This window comes from Narcine bancroftii, unplaced genomic scaffold, assembly GCF_036971445.1.
Source record: "Narcine bancroftii isolate sNarBan1 unplaced genomic scaffold, sNarBan1.hap1 Scaffold_154, whole genome shotgun sequence".
Taxonomy (NCBI): Eukaryota; Metazoa; Chordata; class Chondrichthyes; order Torpediniformes; family Narcinidae; genus Narcine; species Narcine bancroftii.
In genome coordinates, this window is record NW_027211889.1 from 3,926,181 (window position 1) to 3,940,140 (window position 13,960).

Sequence of the window (13,960 nt, forward strand, 5' to 3'; positions counted from 1 at the left end):
AGATACTGTGAAACCGGATTCACAATGGGGAGAAGGTCAATCACTGCTGGACGATAAACTGTGCAAGATACTTTGATCTTAGGTTCACAGTGCGAGAAGCTGTCACAGTAATGAACGATGAACTGTGTCAAATACTGTGACCCCAGGTTCACAGTGGGGAGAAAGTTTAATGGTGATGTACGGTAAATTGAGATGGATACTGTGACACTAGTTGAATAGAGGGAATGAGTTTAAACAGTGATGAACGATAAACTGTGTCAAATATTGTGACACTGGGTTCACATCCGTCATACGGTTGAACAGTAATGTACGATAAACTGTGTTTGATACTGTGGCACCAGGTTCACAGTGGGGAGAAGGTTTAACGTGATGTACGGTAGACTGAGGTAGATACTATGACACAAGGCTCATTGTATTGTTAATTTCTCTTCATTACAACATCTAATTTATATGCTCCATTTTTCTTGTGGCAACTTCCAAACTTTCCATAAAGTTAAATTCTAATCAGATTTAGTTCATTTAAATAGGTCACCATTAAAAGCCCAAATCATTTGGTCTCTAAAGTACGCCTCACAAAATTAAATTCTTTACTTGGGTTTGGTTGCAACAGCTCTTCAGTTTGCTTCATTATTTTTTCAGTCCCTCGTTTTGTGTTTTCTTTTTTGCCTGTGCAGCTTCACCAAATGGGCATCCAACTCTCTCTTCTCAGCTTGACCCAACGTCTCCTCTGTAAACTTAAGCAAACCAAGGAGACCAAAGTTAAAATTTTCATATTTGCATTTTCAAAAACAAAAATGGTGCTGTGACTTGCAGTTTCACATCTTAATCCCACTTGCTAAACTTGCAAGCAACTGCACCTCATCCTACAGCTGGAAAATTGCAAGAGAACTGCTGGGTTAAAGCAAAGATTCCTCCCAGTCACCTCATTAAAGGCCTCCAAGTTAACAACAGATAGCAACCTGAAAGATAAATACAAAGATCTGTATCAGGAATATTAACGGGCTTTTAAAAAAAATCATTTCCACTATTGAAAGAAAACTCAGGCTTTTGTTGAACAATTCCTGTTGTATTCCTCAAAATGGTTTGAATCTTGATTTCAAGCAGAGTCATTTGGTGAGATTGTTGGTCCAGAACAAACCCTGCCCACACACTCCCTTAAATACCTCCAAAGTCCTGGCTCAGCTCTGCTCCATGCTAAAGCTATCAGAGCTTTTCTGAAGAGATATCAGAATTCAGATGCAGATACGACGAGTCAGAAACACCCTAATACTTCCCTGAACAACACACCTCTCTCTGAAAACCAGCAAGAACCTTCCTGAACTGTAATGTTTTTTTTACCTTTCGAGCACCAAAGCCTGGTGAATTTTACATATGTTAAATTCTGTGCACAGTATAAGAATGGCCTGCAACCAGTGAACTTTGAGGAATGAGAAGTGAGATTGGACTGTGAACCAAAGAACTTTTCTGAACTTACACACACATTACACACACGTGCACTTAGAATTAGAAGGGGGGTAAGTTAAGTAAAGTAATTTAAAGTAGTAAAACAGTCATAAGTTGAAGTGTAATTCCATATTCATATTTAAAGATAATTAAAATCAATGGCGAATCTGTCTGCCTCACAGCAGGAAAAAGGCAATTTTGTGTGATAAGACACTTTTTAATTATATGACAGTAAATAGAGAGAGAGGTTCAAGTTTCAAACTATTACAAACTCCAGTCACCAGAGCTACCTGGATTATACCTCTTCCCACTTTATTTTTTTGCAAGGACACCACATTGTATATTGATATGTTTTTGAAAGAGATTATTGTAGGAGTCGTGGAGGCCACAAACAAACACAAACACTTCACAAAACAGCTCTTATTTAAAATGCAAGAGCTTTGCTGATAGAGAGTCATTCAGGTGCCAAGAGCCTTTGCAAAGACAAAACAAGGAGACTGCTTTGCTGAAGAATTTCAAAAGCAGGTGTAAATGGATTATTGATTTTAAATCAACTGATGAATGGACTCAGAAGTTTGGGTCCAGTGCAGTAATCTGGCTGGTTGCAGTTTGCTGTTCTAAGAAGGTCATGTGCTTTTGCAAGCATAGAGGAGAGACCAAATATGCTTTTTCTAATAGAGAGATGGCAAGCTGAAGACGGTTTGTGAGTTCTCAGTTCAGCCTGTTGAAAAACTTTTAATCCAAACTATAGGAAATGGCTGGCCTGAGTGTTTCACCTGAAATAAGGAAAACAAAAGGAACTCTATGGTGACCTGCAGAAGAGGTGATCATTTGGAAAACCGTGACGGGTTTCATTGACAAGACCCCAAAGTGGCTGATCAGAGGGAATCAGTTTTTGTGTGTCCAATGAGCAAGAAATCCCTCTCTGAAACCAACAAGAGCCTTCCAGGAGGGGTAACCATTCACTTTTAAGCACCAGAGCTTGGTGCAAATTCATAAATGTTGAATTCTTTGCACAGTATAAGAATTGATAGACACCAGTGAACATGGAGTTGTGTCAAAGAACTTTATGCACATTAAATACACCTGCACTGAGAATTAGAACGGGGCAATGTAAGGCTGTTAAGTTAATAGTGATAAGTTAAAGTTTGATCCTGTTTTTTTGTTTAAAGAAAATTAAAAATGACGTTTGTTTAAGTATCTTTTGTCTTGGTGATTTTCTATTGCTGCGAGGTTTTGGGTCCTCTGGGCTTATAAAAGTCCCAAGGAGGTTTTCTACTCCAGAACACCCAAAATGTCTTATTTCTTCAATAAATGCAGATTCCCCCATAAAGCCTGCACCCATATCTCCAATTTTCTTTCTGCCCTTACCCCACCTCCTCTCCGGCAGAACAAGGACAGAATCCTCAGATTTCTCGCTTACCACCCATCAGCTGCCACATCTGACACATTATCCTTGAACACTTCCAACTTCAGCACCATTCTCTAACCTGCTACATCTAACCCACTCCACTCAGATCCTCTTTTCACAGGGGCACGTCTTTCTGTGACTCCCTCAAGAGCACTTCCCTCTCCCTTGACAGCACTTCCCTCTCCACCCACCACCACCTGACGCACTCCCCTTTGGAATTGCAGAAATTTCCAAACTTGTCCCTCCATTTCCTGCCACCTCCATCCAAGGCCACAATCAGACCTTCCAGGTGAGGCACTGTTTCACATGCACCCCATCCAACCTAATCTACTACATTTGGTCGACTCAGTTGACCTCGATATCACCAAGACCAAATACAGACTGGGTAGCCATTTTGCTAAACACCTGTGCTCTGTGGATCTAACCTTGAGCTTCCTGTGGCCTACCATATCATTTCTCAAACCCTTCCAGCAACATGACTGTTGGCCCCATCCTTTGCCAGGCTGAGGGCACACAAACTTAAAGAAAACATATTATATTCCTCCTGGGCAGCCTTAAACTCTATAGCATGAATACGAATGTTTCTAATTTTAACCAATCACTCACCTCTGTCTGATTTCAGTTTCCATCTCTTGATCTACTGCCCATTTGAATAAAATTACTCCTTTAAGGTAGAAGAGTTGACAGTGGTGTTTTCCCCATGTCGCTTGCCATTGAACAACTGGCAAAATTAAGTTGCGCTTGTTGCAAAATGAATGGTGTTATTGTTCAAAATCTCCCTGAGATTGAAAGTATTCTTGGACTGAATAGACATCTGGGCCAAATGGCTATTTAAGGACATTCTGTACCTGATTGTACGCCCTGAAGTACAATGAGTAATTCTCTCCACTAAAGATTGTTACATCTATACAGAACATGTATTAATACACAAAACAATCACACCTCCTTATTGGTCAGGAAGTGCCTAAACCACACAAGGAGACTGAGGAGGTCAAGGCCAACGGCTCTCATCCTGAGATTTTACAGGAGCGCAGTTGAGTCTCCTGTCTGGCTGCATCATTGGATGGTCTAGTAGCTGTAAAGCATCAGACAGGAATGATGCAAAGAGTTGTGAGGATCACTGGGGTCTCCCTTTCTTCTGTAGATGACATTTACTGGAAGTGTTGTTTAAATAGGGCTCAAGGAATTGTAAAAAGACCATTTCCATCCAGTGCACAGCATCTTTAACCACGTCCATCATCAAAATCAGGACTGCCAGGCTGGGGAATAGCTTCTTCCCACAGGCTGTGAGATGGAAGAAAAGTATCCTGTAAGTGGGATAATCATCCCAAATATTTATATATGTAGCGGCTACTTCGATAGGGCTACTAAAGCAACACACCCACACACACACACCAGGTTAGTCAACACAAGACTGCTTTATTCAGACTTTACAGGCTTCTTTGATTTAGTGTGTCCTGGGCTCCATGGGACATCATTATGAGTTTGCTTCTGAACCACAGGACCGCAGATTTAAATGAAGCCGTGTGAGTGTCCCGTGCCATCCGGCAGGAGAATCCACAGATCAACGTGCCGTTCCTCGCCACGAAGCACCACGCGTGGACAGTCAATTAAATGGATGAGTTCCCAACTGTCTGTCTTATATTTTCACTCGCGTGCCAAAGAACCTTACCCGCTCGGCCCACTACACAGCTGCTAAACCACCCAGTTCCCCCCCAGAACCTTCACAGAAACTAAAACATCAGCTGCATGCACCTGAGGTGGACCCCCCTCGCCGTCTGGGCTGGGGGCACTGAAATAGGTGAAGCGGGCTTCACATGGGCAGGCTTGAGTCTACACTAAACAGCTGTGAATGTCCCCTTATGTCCAAAGTATACACAAGCCCATCCTTCTTCACCACATGGAAAGGGCCCTCATACGTTAATTGTAATGGCGCTCCTGGGACCTGTCCGCGCACAAAAACAAAATCAGCGTCCAGGAATGGTGGGGCACATTCTGTTTAGGTGATCCATGCCAGTGGGTAGGAAAAAGTTTGCTGATCATGACTCCATGTCAAAGCTGTGAAGGAAATTCAGGTCAGAGTTGGTTGTGAAATGAATGTCCCATGAAACTGTAAGAACTGTACCATCAACCATCTCTGTGGACAATGCGGACATATCTTCCTTTGAAGAGATGTGCACTCCGAATAGAATCCATGGCAACTCATCGACCTAATTGGGACTGGTGAGTCAGGCCTTAAGTGCGGACTTCAGTTGCCAGTAGAAACGTGCTCAATGATCTGAAGTAATGTGTGTCGGAAAACCAAATCTAGCCATCCGATCGACAGTGAATGCTCTTGCCCTTGACTCAGTGTCACTGGATGGCAACGGGACAGCCTCTGACCAGCGTGTGAAACGTTCTATGACTGTTAGAATGTATTTCAAAATTTGAGATAATGGCAATGATCCAAGCAGGTCCACATGCACGTGTTCCAACCGCCTGTGTACCACCGGGAAATGTTGAAGAGGTGCCTTATTGTGCCGCTGAATTTTGGCAGTCTGGCAGGAGGTACCTGTGCAGACCCATTATGCAACACCCTTTTTTAGTCCATGCCATACATATTTATTTGACATGAGCTTGACAGATGTTCTGATGGACGGATGAGACAAGGTGTGTATCTGGTCAAAAATGTGTTGCCTCCAAGATGCCGGAATCACTGGTCTAATGTAGCCCAAAGACATGTCACAAAGTAAGGTTGGCTGCCCAGTTGTGATGCCACCTGCAGTATGTCCAAGTTAGTCATGGTCGTACTATATGGCTGACCATCGGGGTCCATTGCCTGGACACTGGCTAATTCAGGAATATCAGTCTCATCCTGAATATGATATACAGTCGGTCTGGACAGAATATTCATGACGCCATTGTTTTTACCAGATGTTTTCCAAGTAGATTTAAGGGAATTCTAAATCTCTGCCCTAAGTGCCAATAAGCTGCTGGCAGGTTTGAATAGCATTCTTCAACCCAAGTGGCATCCTAAGAAATTCAAAAAGCCCAGAAGGGGTAATAATTGCCATTTAAGGAATGTAATACTTATGGGCTGGGATAAATGGGGAACAGTGGGGAACAGATGGGGCAAAGTGGGGAACATTGTGAAGAATGGGCAACAGGGTGGAACAGATGTGGTACACCTGTTCCCCACTATTCCCCAGCTGTTCCCCACCAGTTCCCCACTATTCACCACCGTTCCCCATGATTCCCCACTCTTCCCCTCATTTCCCAATCTGTTCCCCACTGTTCCTCCCATTTGTCTCTGTTCCCCACTGTTCTCCATTGTTCCTCAGCGATCCCCACTTTTCCTCATCTCTTCCTTTCATTCCTCAATTTTCACCTCTGTTGCCCACTATACACCACTTTTCCCCACTGTTCCCTCACTGTTCCCCACCGTTCCTAAAAGAAGTCTGTAAAGTCTGAATAAAGCAGTCTTGTGTTGACTAACTTGGTGTGTGTGTGTTTGTGTGTGTATTACTTTAGTAGCTCTACCGAAGTCGCCGCTACGATTGGGGACCCCAAATGCAAGATTCAGGGAAGCTTGAATCTCCAGTTACCATGGACACAAGGACGGCAGCAGCTGTTGCCATCACGGCTGCAGTTAATGTGGTGGAACTTCATTTGCCTCCTTTCTGGACACATCAACCTCGGGTATGGCTTAATCAGGCTGAAACCCAGATTTGTCTTGTGGCATAATGGCAGAGGACATGAAATTCTGCCATGTAATAGGTGCATCGGACACTGCTGCAGCGTCTCAAGTAATAGAATATGTTGCCAATCCCCTGGCAGAAAACCAGTAAACCAGGTTCCGCCAATTTTTCCTGGACTCGCTGGAATTGACTAGACATGAGCACGACTTTTAAATATGGAGGACCTAGGTAACAGGAATCTATCCGATTTAATGAATGAGATGCTCGCATTAGCAGATGGTTATTCTCATTGTTTACTTTTTGAGACTCTATTCCTGTCCAAACTCCCATGTCGTGTCACAATACCAATCATTAACATGGATTTCCACCATCCCCATGACGTAGTGCAGGAGACTGACAGGCTGGATCACACTCCAACGCTAGAGTCTGCTCACGTACAGACTGTTTTCGCAGCAGATCCATATCCCGTGTCCTATGAGCCAACTATATCTTCAGTTCAGTCAAAGAAGGATGAACGTGTTGACAGGCGGTGAGAATGGTGTTTTTACCATGGCTGTTGGTGGAAAAAATGCCCATAAATGTGTCCCGACATGTACCTATTACAGAAAAAAGGCAGGAAACGATAAGGCTGGCTACCATTTATGGCCATGCCAGCTGGCACAAGCACGTCCCATTGTATCTTCCAAGACTGCGCTGGTAAGCACAAGTTTCTTGTAGACACGAGTGCTGAGGTCCGTTTGCTCCCACCAACCTATTTTGAAATAAAACCCACATAAACAACACCACCTGACTCTTCAAACACAAATGGGATGAAAATTCCCTGCTTTGGCACAGGATAGGTCACGATTGGGATAGGAGGTGTGACATTCCATTGGAATTGCCTATTGGCTTCCATTGCACAGCCTATTTTGGGTGCAGATTTTTTAAGGTCCCATGACTTGCCAGTAGATGTGAAGTGGAGGAAATTGGTTCCTGCTACCACTTTTCAAACATACCCTCTGGGATGCAGCAAAGGGAGAGTTTCCCACCTCGGGGTGCATACCTTGAACAAATGTGCACATGCTGCTCTGCTCAACGAATTTCCCTGTACTCTCTCACCTAATTTCAATATCTCCTAAACAGCCCAGGGTGTGTCCCATTACATAGACACTTCAGGCCCACCAAATGACGTCAGGGTTCGTCATCTTCCACCTGATAAACTGCGCAGGCAAGGGCAGAGTGAACTGCAATTGAGGAATTAGGTATCATTCAGCACTCCAACAGTCCTTGGGCATCACTGTTAAACATGGTACCCAAGAAAACAGGTGGATGGAGACCCTGCAGTGATTACTGTAGGATCAATAACTACAGCCGACAGATACCCTATACCTCATATGCAAGATGTCGCTGCCCATCTGCACAATTTCTGTGCTTTCTCCAAGGTAGATCTTGTCATGAGATCAAGTGTGGGGAAAAGTAGGGAATGGTGTGGAACCGTGGTGATCACTGCAGTAAAATGGAGAACACGGGAATATTGGGGAGCAGGGTGGAACAATGAGGAAAGGGGAACAGATGGGAAAGAGTGGGGAACACTGCAGAACAGAGGGGAACAAAAGGGAGCAGGGGAACAGATGGGGAACTGATGGGAATCAGTGGGGAACTGTGGGTAATAGGTGGGATACTGCTAGAAAACAGTTGGGATTGGTGGAGAACAGTGGGGAAAGTTGGGGAAGAGGTGAAGAACAATGGGCTACAGTGCAGAACTGTGGGAAACAGATGTGAAACAGTAGAGAACTGTTCGGGAACAGCTGGAGAACAGAGGGGAACTGATGGGGAACAGTGGGGAACCATGGGGAAACAGGTGGGAAACTGGTAGGAAACAGTTGGGATTGGTGGAGAAGAGTAGGGAACATTTGGGAACAGGTGAAGAACAGTGGGGGAGAGTGATGAACTGTGGAGTAAAGAGGTGGAACAGTAGGGTACAGTGGAAAAATTGGTGAACAGCTGGAAAACAGAGGCGAACTGTGGGGAGCAGGGGAACAGTGTGGAAGAGATGGTGAATGGTGGAGAATGGGGGAAAAGTGGGGAATTGGTGGGAGACAGTTGAGGAACAGTGGTGAACAGGTGTGGAATAGCTGGGGAACAGTGGGAACAGGTTTGGAACAGTAGGAAAACGGTGGGGAACAGTGGGGAAAAGATGAGGGACAGTGGGAAACAGTTTAGAACAGATGGGGAACTGATGTGGAACATTAGTGAACAGTGGATAAATGTGGGGAACTATGGGGAACATGCGTCGAACAGCTGTGGAACTGTGAGCAACTCTGGGAAACTTTGGTGAAAACTGGGGAACTGTTGAGGACAGTGGGGAGCAGTGGGGAACAGATGGTGAACATTGGAGAACTGCGGGAAACAGTGTGGAAATATAGGTCACAGATGGGAAAAAGAGGAGCATCTGATGGGCAACAATGGGAAACATGGGGTTCAGTGGGTAACAGTTGGGATCTGTGGGGAACAGTCGGGAACAGTGAGGAACAATAGGGAAAAGTGGGAGAAATGGGGAACAGTTGGGAACAGAGGGGAAAAGTAAAGCACAGAGGGGAACAGTGGTGAACAGAGTGGAAGAGTAGGGAACAGTTTAGAATAGATGGAGAGAAGTGGGGAACAGTGAGGAACTGTGGGAGATAGTGGGAAAGAGGGGAAGAATGAGTAACAGTTGGGTATACAGGGTAATGGGGAGAGCAGTGGGGAACAGAATGCGAACATTGGAGAATGTGGGGAACAGTGGTCAAAAGTGTGTGTCAGATGGAGAACTGTGAAGAACAGTGGGAAACACGGGGCACAATTAGGGAACAGTGGTGTATAGTGGGCAACAGTGGGAAAATTGAGGTACAGAAGGAAGAGATGGGGAAAAGTAGGGATCACTGAGGAACAGTGGAGAACAGTGGAACAGAGACAAATAGGGGGGAGCAATGGGGAACAGATATTGAATTGTGGAGAATGTGGGAACAGTGGGGAACAGATTGGGAAATGAGGGGAAAAGTGGGGAACCATGTGGAACAGTGGTGAAAAGTGGGGAAGTGGTGGGAAACAGCTGGATAACAGTGGGGAACAGATGGGGAACTGATGGGGAACAGTGGGGAACCATGGGAACTGGTGGGAAACTGAGGGGTCAAAGGGAAGAATGAGTAACAGTGGGTAATAGATAGCGAACTGTGGAGAACGGGAGAACAGTGGAGAAAAGTGGGTAACTGATGGGTAATGAGGGGAACAGTGTGAAAATTGGGGAATAGGAGGAACAGTGGGGAACAGATGGGGGACTGATGGGGAATATAGGGGAATAGTGGGGAACAGTCAGTAATGGTGGTGAACAGATGTGGAACAGAGACAAAAATGGGAAACAGTGGGGAAAAGTGAGGAACTAAAGGGAACAGTTGGGATCAGTAGGGAACAGGTGGGGAACCAAAGGGAGCAGGGGGAACAGATTGGAAAAAGTGGGGAATCGTGGGGCACACTGCAGAACAGAGGTGAACCAAAGGAAGAAGGGGGAACGGATTGGAAAAAGTGGGGAACAGTGTGGAAAAATGCAGAACAGAGGGCAACCAGAGGTAGCAGGGGAAACAGATTGGAAAAAGTGGGGAACCGTGGGGAACACTGCAGAACAGAGGGGCACCAAAGGGAGCAGAGGGAACGCATTGGAAAACTGGGGAACCGTGGGGAACACTGCACGACAGAGGGGAACCAAAGGAAGCAGGGGGAACGGATTGTAAAACGTTGGGCCGATGGGGAACACTGTAGGACAGAGGGGAATCAAAGGGAGCAGGGGGAACTGATTGGAAAAAGTGGGGAACTGTGGGGAACACTGCAGAACAGAGGGCAAACAAACGGAGCAGGGGGAATGGATTGCAAAAAGTTGGGAACCGTGGAGGACAATGCAGGACAGAGGTGAAACAACCAGAGCAGGGGGAATGGATTGCAAAAAGTTGGTAAGCGTGGAGGACACTGCAGAACAGAGGGGAACCAAAGGGAGCAGGGCGAACAGATTGTAAAAAAGTGGGGAACCGTGGGGAAAGCTGCAGAACAGTATGAAAACAAAGCAAGCCGGGGGTATGGTTTGGAAAATGTGGGGAACCGTGGGGAAAACTGCAGAACAGAGGGAAACCAAAGTGATCAGAGGGAACAGATTGGAAAATGTGAGGAACCGTGGGGAACACTGCAGAACAGAGGGGCACCAAAGGGAGCAGAGGGAATGCATTGGAAAAAGTGGGGAACAGTGGGGAACACTGCACGACAGAGGGGAAACAAAGGAAGCAGGGGGAACTGAATGTAAAAAGTTGTGCCGATGGGGAACACTGTAGGACAGAGGGGAATCAATGGGAGCAGGGGGAACTGATTGGAAAAAGTGGGGAACTGTGGGGAACAATGCAGAACAGAGGGCAAACAAACGGAGCAGGAGGAATGGATTGCAAAATGTTGGGAACCGTGGAAGACAATGCAGGACAGAGGGGAAACAAACAGAGCAGGGGGAATGGATTGCAAAAAGTTGGGAACCGTGGAGGACAATGCTGGACAGAGGGGAAACAAACAGAGCAGGGGGAATAGATTGCAAAAAGTTGGTAAGCGTGCAGGACACTGCAGATAGAGGGGATCCAAAGGGAGCAGGACGAACAGATTGTAAAAAAGTGGGGAACCGTGGGGAACGCGCCAGAACAGTATGAAAACAATGCGAGCCGGGGGAATGGTTTGGAAAATGTGGGGAAACGTGTGGAAAATTACAGAACAGAGTGGAGCCAAAGGAGCAGGGGGAACAGATTGGAAAAAGTTGGGAACCGTGGGGAACACTGCAGAACAGAGGGGAACCAAACGGAGCAGGGGGAACGGATTGCAAAAAGATGATAAATGTGGAGAACACGGCAGGACAGAGGGGAACCAAAGGGAACAAGGAGAACAGGTTGGAAAAATTGTGGTGCCATGGGTAACACTTCAATGCAGAGGGGAACCATAGGGATCCCGGGGTACAGGATGGAAAAAATTTGGAGAATCGTGGGGAACACTGTAGAATAGAGGGGAACCAAAGGGAGCAGGGGGAACGGATTGGAAAAAGTGGGGAAGCGTCGGGAACACTGCAGAACAGAGGATAACCAAAGGGAGCAGGGGGAACGGATTGGAAAAAGTGGGGAACCGATTGGAAAAAGAAGGGAACCGTGTGGAAAAATACAGAAAGGTGGGGAACCAAAGGGAGCAGGGGGAACGAATTGGAAATGGTGGAGAACTGTGGGGAACACTGCAGAACAGAGGGGAACCAAAGGGAGCAGAGGGAACGGATTGGAAAATGTGGGGAACAGTGTGGAAAAATGCAGAACAGAGGGCAACCAGAGGTAGCAGGGGAAACAGATTGGAAAAAGTGGGGAACCGTGAGGAACACTGCAGAACAGAGTGGAGCCAAAGGAGCAGGGGGAACAGATTGGAAAAAGTGGGGAACAGTGTGGAAAAATGCAGAACAGAGGGCAACCAGAGGTAGCAGGGGAAACAGATTGGAAAAAGTGGGGAACCGTGGGGAACACTGCACGACAGAGGGGAACCAAAGGAAGCAGGGGGAACGGATTGTAAAACGTTGGGCCGATGGGGAACACTGTAGGACAGAGGGGAATCAAAGGGAGCAGGGGGAACTGATTGGAAAAAGTGGGGAACTGTGGGGAACACTGCAGAACAGAGGGCAAACAAACGGAGCAGGGGGAATGGATTGCAAAAAGTTGGGAACCGTGGAGGACAATGCAGGACAGAGGTGAAACAACCAGAGCAGGGGGAATGGATTGCAAAAAGTTGGTAAGCGTGGAGGACACTGCAGAACAGAGGGGAACCAAAGGGAGCAGGGCGAACAGATTGTAAAAAAGTGGGGAACCGTGGGGAAAGCTGCAGAACAGTATGAAAACAAAGCAAGCCGGGGGTATGGTTTGGAAAATGTGGGGAACCGTGGGGAAAACTGCAGAACAGAGGGAAACCAAAGTGATCAGAGGGAACAGATTGGAAAATGTGAGGAACCGTGGGGAACACTGCAGAACAGAGGGGCACCAAAGGGAGCAGAGGGAATGCATTGGAAAAAGTGGGGAACAGTGGGGAACACTGCACGACAGAGGGGAAACAAAGGAAGCAGGGGGAACTGAATGTAAAAAGTTGTGCCGATGGGGAACACTGTAGGACAGAGGGGAATCAATGGGAGCAGGGGGAACTGATTGGAAAAAGTGGGGAACTGTGGGGAACAATGCAGAACAGAGGGCAAACAAACGGAGCAGGAGGAATGGATTGCAAAATGTTGGGAACCGTGGAAGACAATGCAGGACAGAGGGGAAACAAACAGAGCAGGGGGAATGGATTGCAAAAAGTTGGGAACCGTGGAGGACAATGCTGGACAGAGGGGAAACAAACAGAGCAGGGGGAATAGATTGCAAAAAGTTGGTAAGCGTGCAGGACACTGCAGATAGAGGGGATCCAAAGGGAGCAGGACGAACAGATTGTAAAAAAGTGGGGAACTGTGGGGAACGCGCCAGAACAGTATGAAAACAATGCGAGCCGGGGGAATGGTTTGGAAAATGTGGGGAAACGTGTGGAAAATTACAGAACAGAGTGGAGCCAAAGGAGCAGGGGGAACAGATTGGAAAAAGTTGGGAACCGTGGGGAACACTGCAGAACAGAGGGGAACAAAACGGAGCAGGGGGAACGGATTGCAAAAAGATGATAACTGTGGAAAACACGGCAGGACAGAGGGGAACCAAAGGGAACAAGGAGAACAGGTTGGAAAAAGTGTGGTGCCATGGGTAACACTTCAATGCAGAGGGGAACCATAGGGATCCGGGGGTACAGGATGGAAAAAATTTGGAGAATCGTGGGGAACACTGTAGAATAGAGGGGAACCAAAGGGAGCAGGGGGAACGGATTGGAAAAAGTGGGGAAGCGTCGGGAACACTGCAGAACAGAGGATAACCAAAGGGAGCAGGGGGAACGGATTGGAAAAAGTGGGGAACCGATTGGAAAAAGAAGGGAACCGTGTGGAAAAATACAGAAAGGTGGGGAACCAAAGGGAGCAGGGGGAACGAATTGGAAATGGTGGAGAACTGTGGGGAACACTGCAGAACAGAGGGGAACCAAAGGGAGCAGAGGGAACGGATTGGAAAATGTGGGGAACAGTGTTGAAAAATGCAGAACACAGGGCAACCAGAGGTAGCAGGGGAAACAGATTGGAAAAAGTGGGGAACCGTGAGGAACACTGCAGAACAGAGTGGAGCCAAAGGAGCAGGGGGAACAGATTGGAAAAAGTGGGGAACCGTGCGGAACACTGCAGAACAGAGGGGAACCAAACGGAGCAGGGGGAACGGTTTGCAAAAAGTTGATAACTGTGGAGAACACGGCAGGACAGAGGGGAACCAAAGAGAACAAGGGGAACAGGTTGGAAAAA

The 13,960-nt window shown here is 46.7% G+C and overlaps 1 long non-coding RNA gene across 2 annotated transcripts in view; it reads right to left on the minus strand.

The window, feature by feature from the left end:
- Window positions 1-431: 431 nt before the first annotated feature.
- Window positions 432-13,960, minus strand: part of LOC138750496 (uncharacterized) — a 192,817-nt gene continuing 179,288 nt past the window's right edge. For both annotated transcript variants that reach the window (XR_011349366.1, XR_011349367.1), the window contains exon 3: window positions 432-734. This is a non-coding gene — a long non-coding RNA (uncharacterized lncRNA). The remainder of the gene's footprint in view (window positions 735-13,960) is intronic.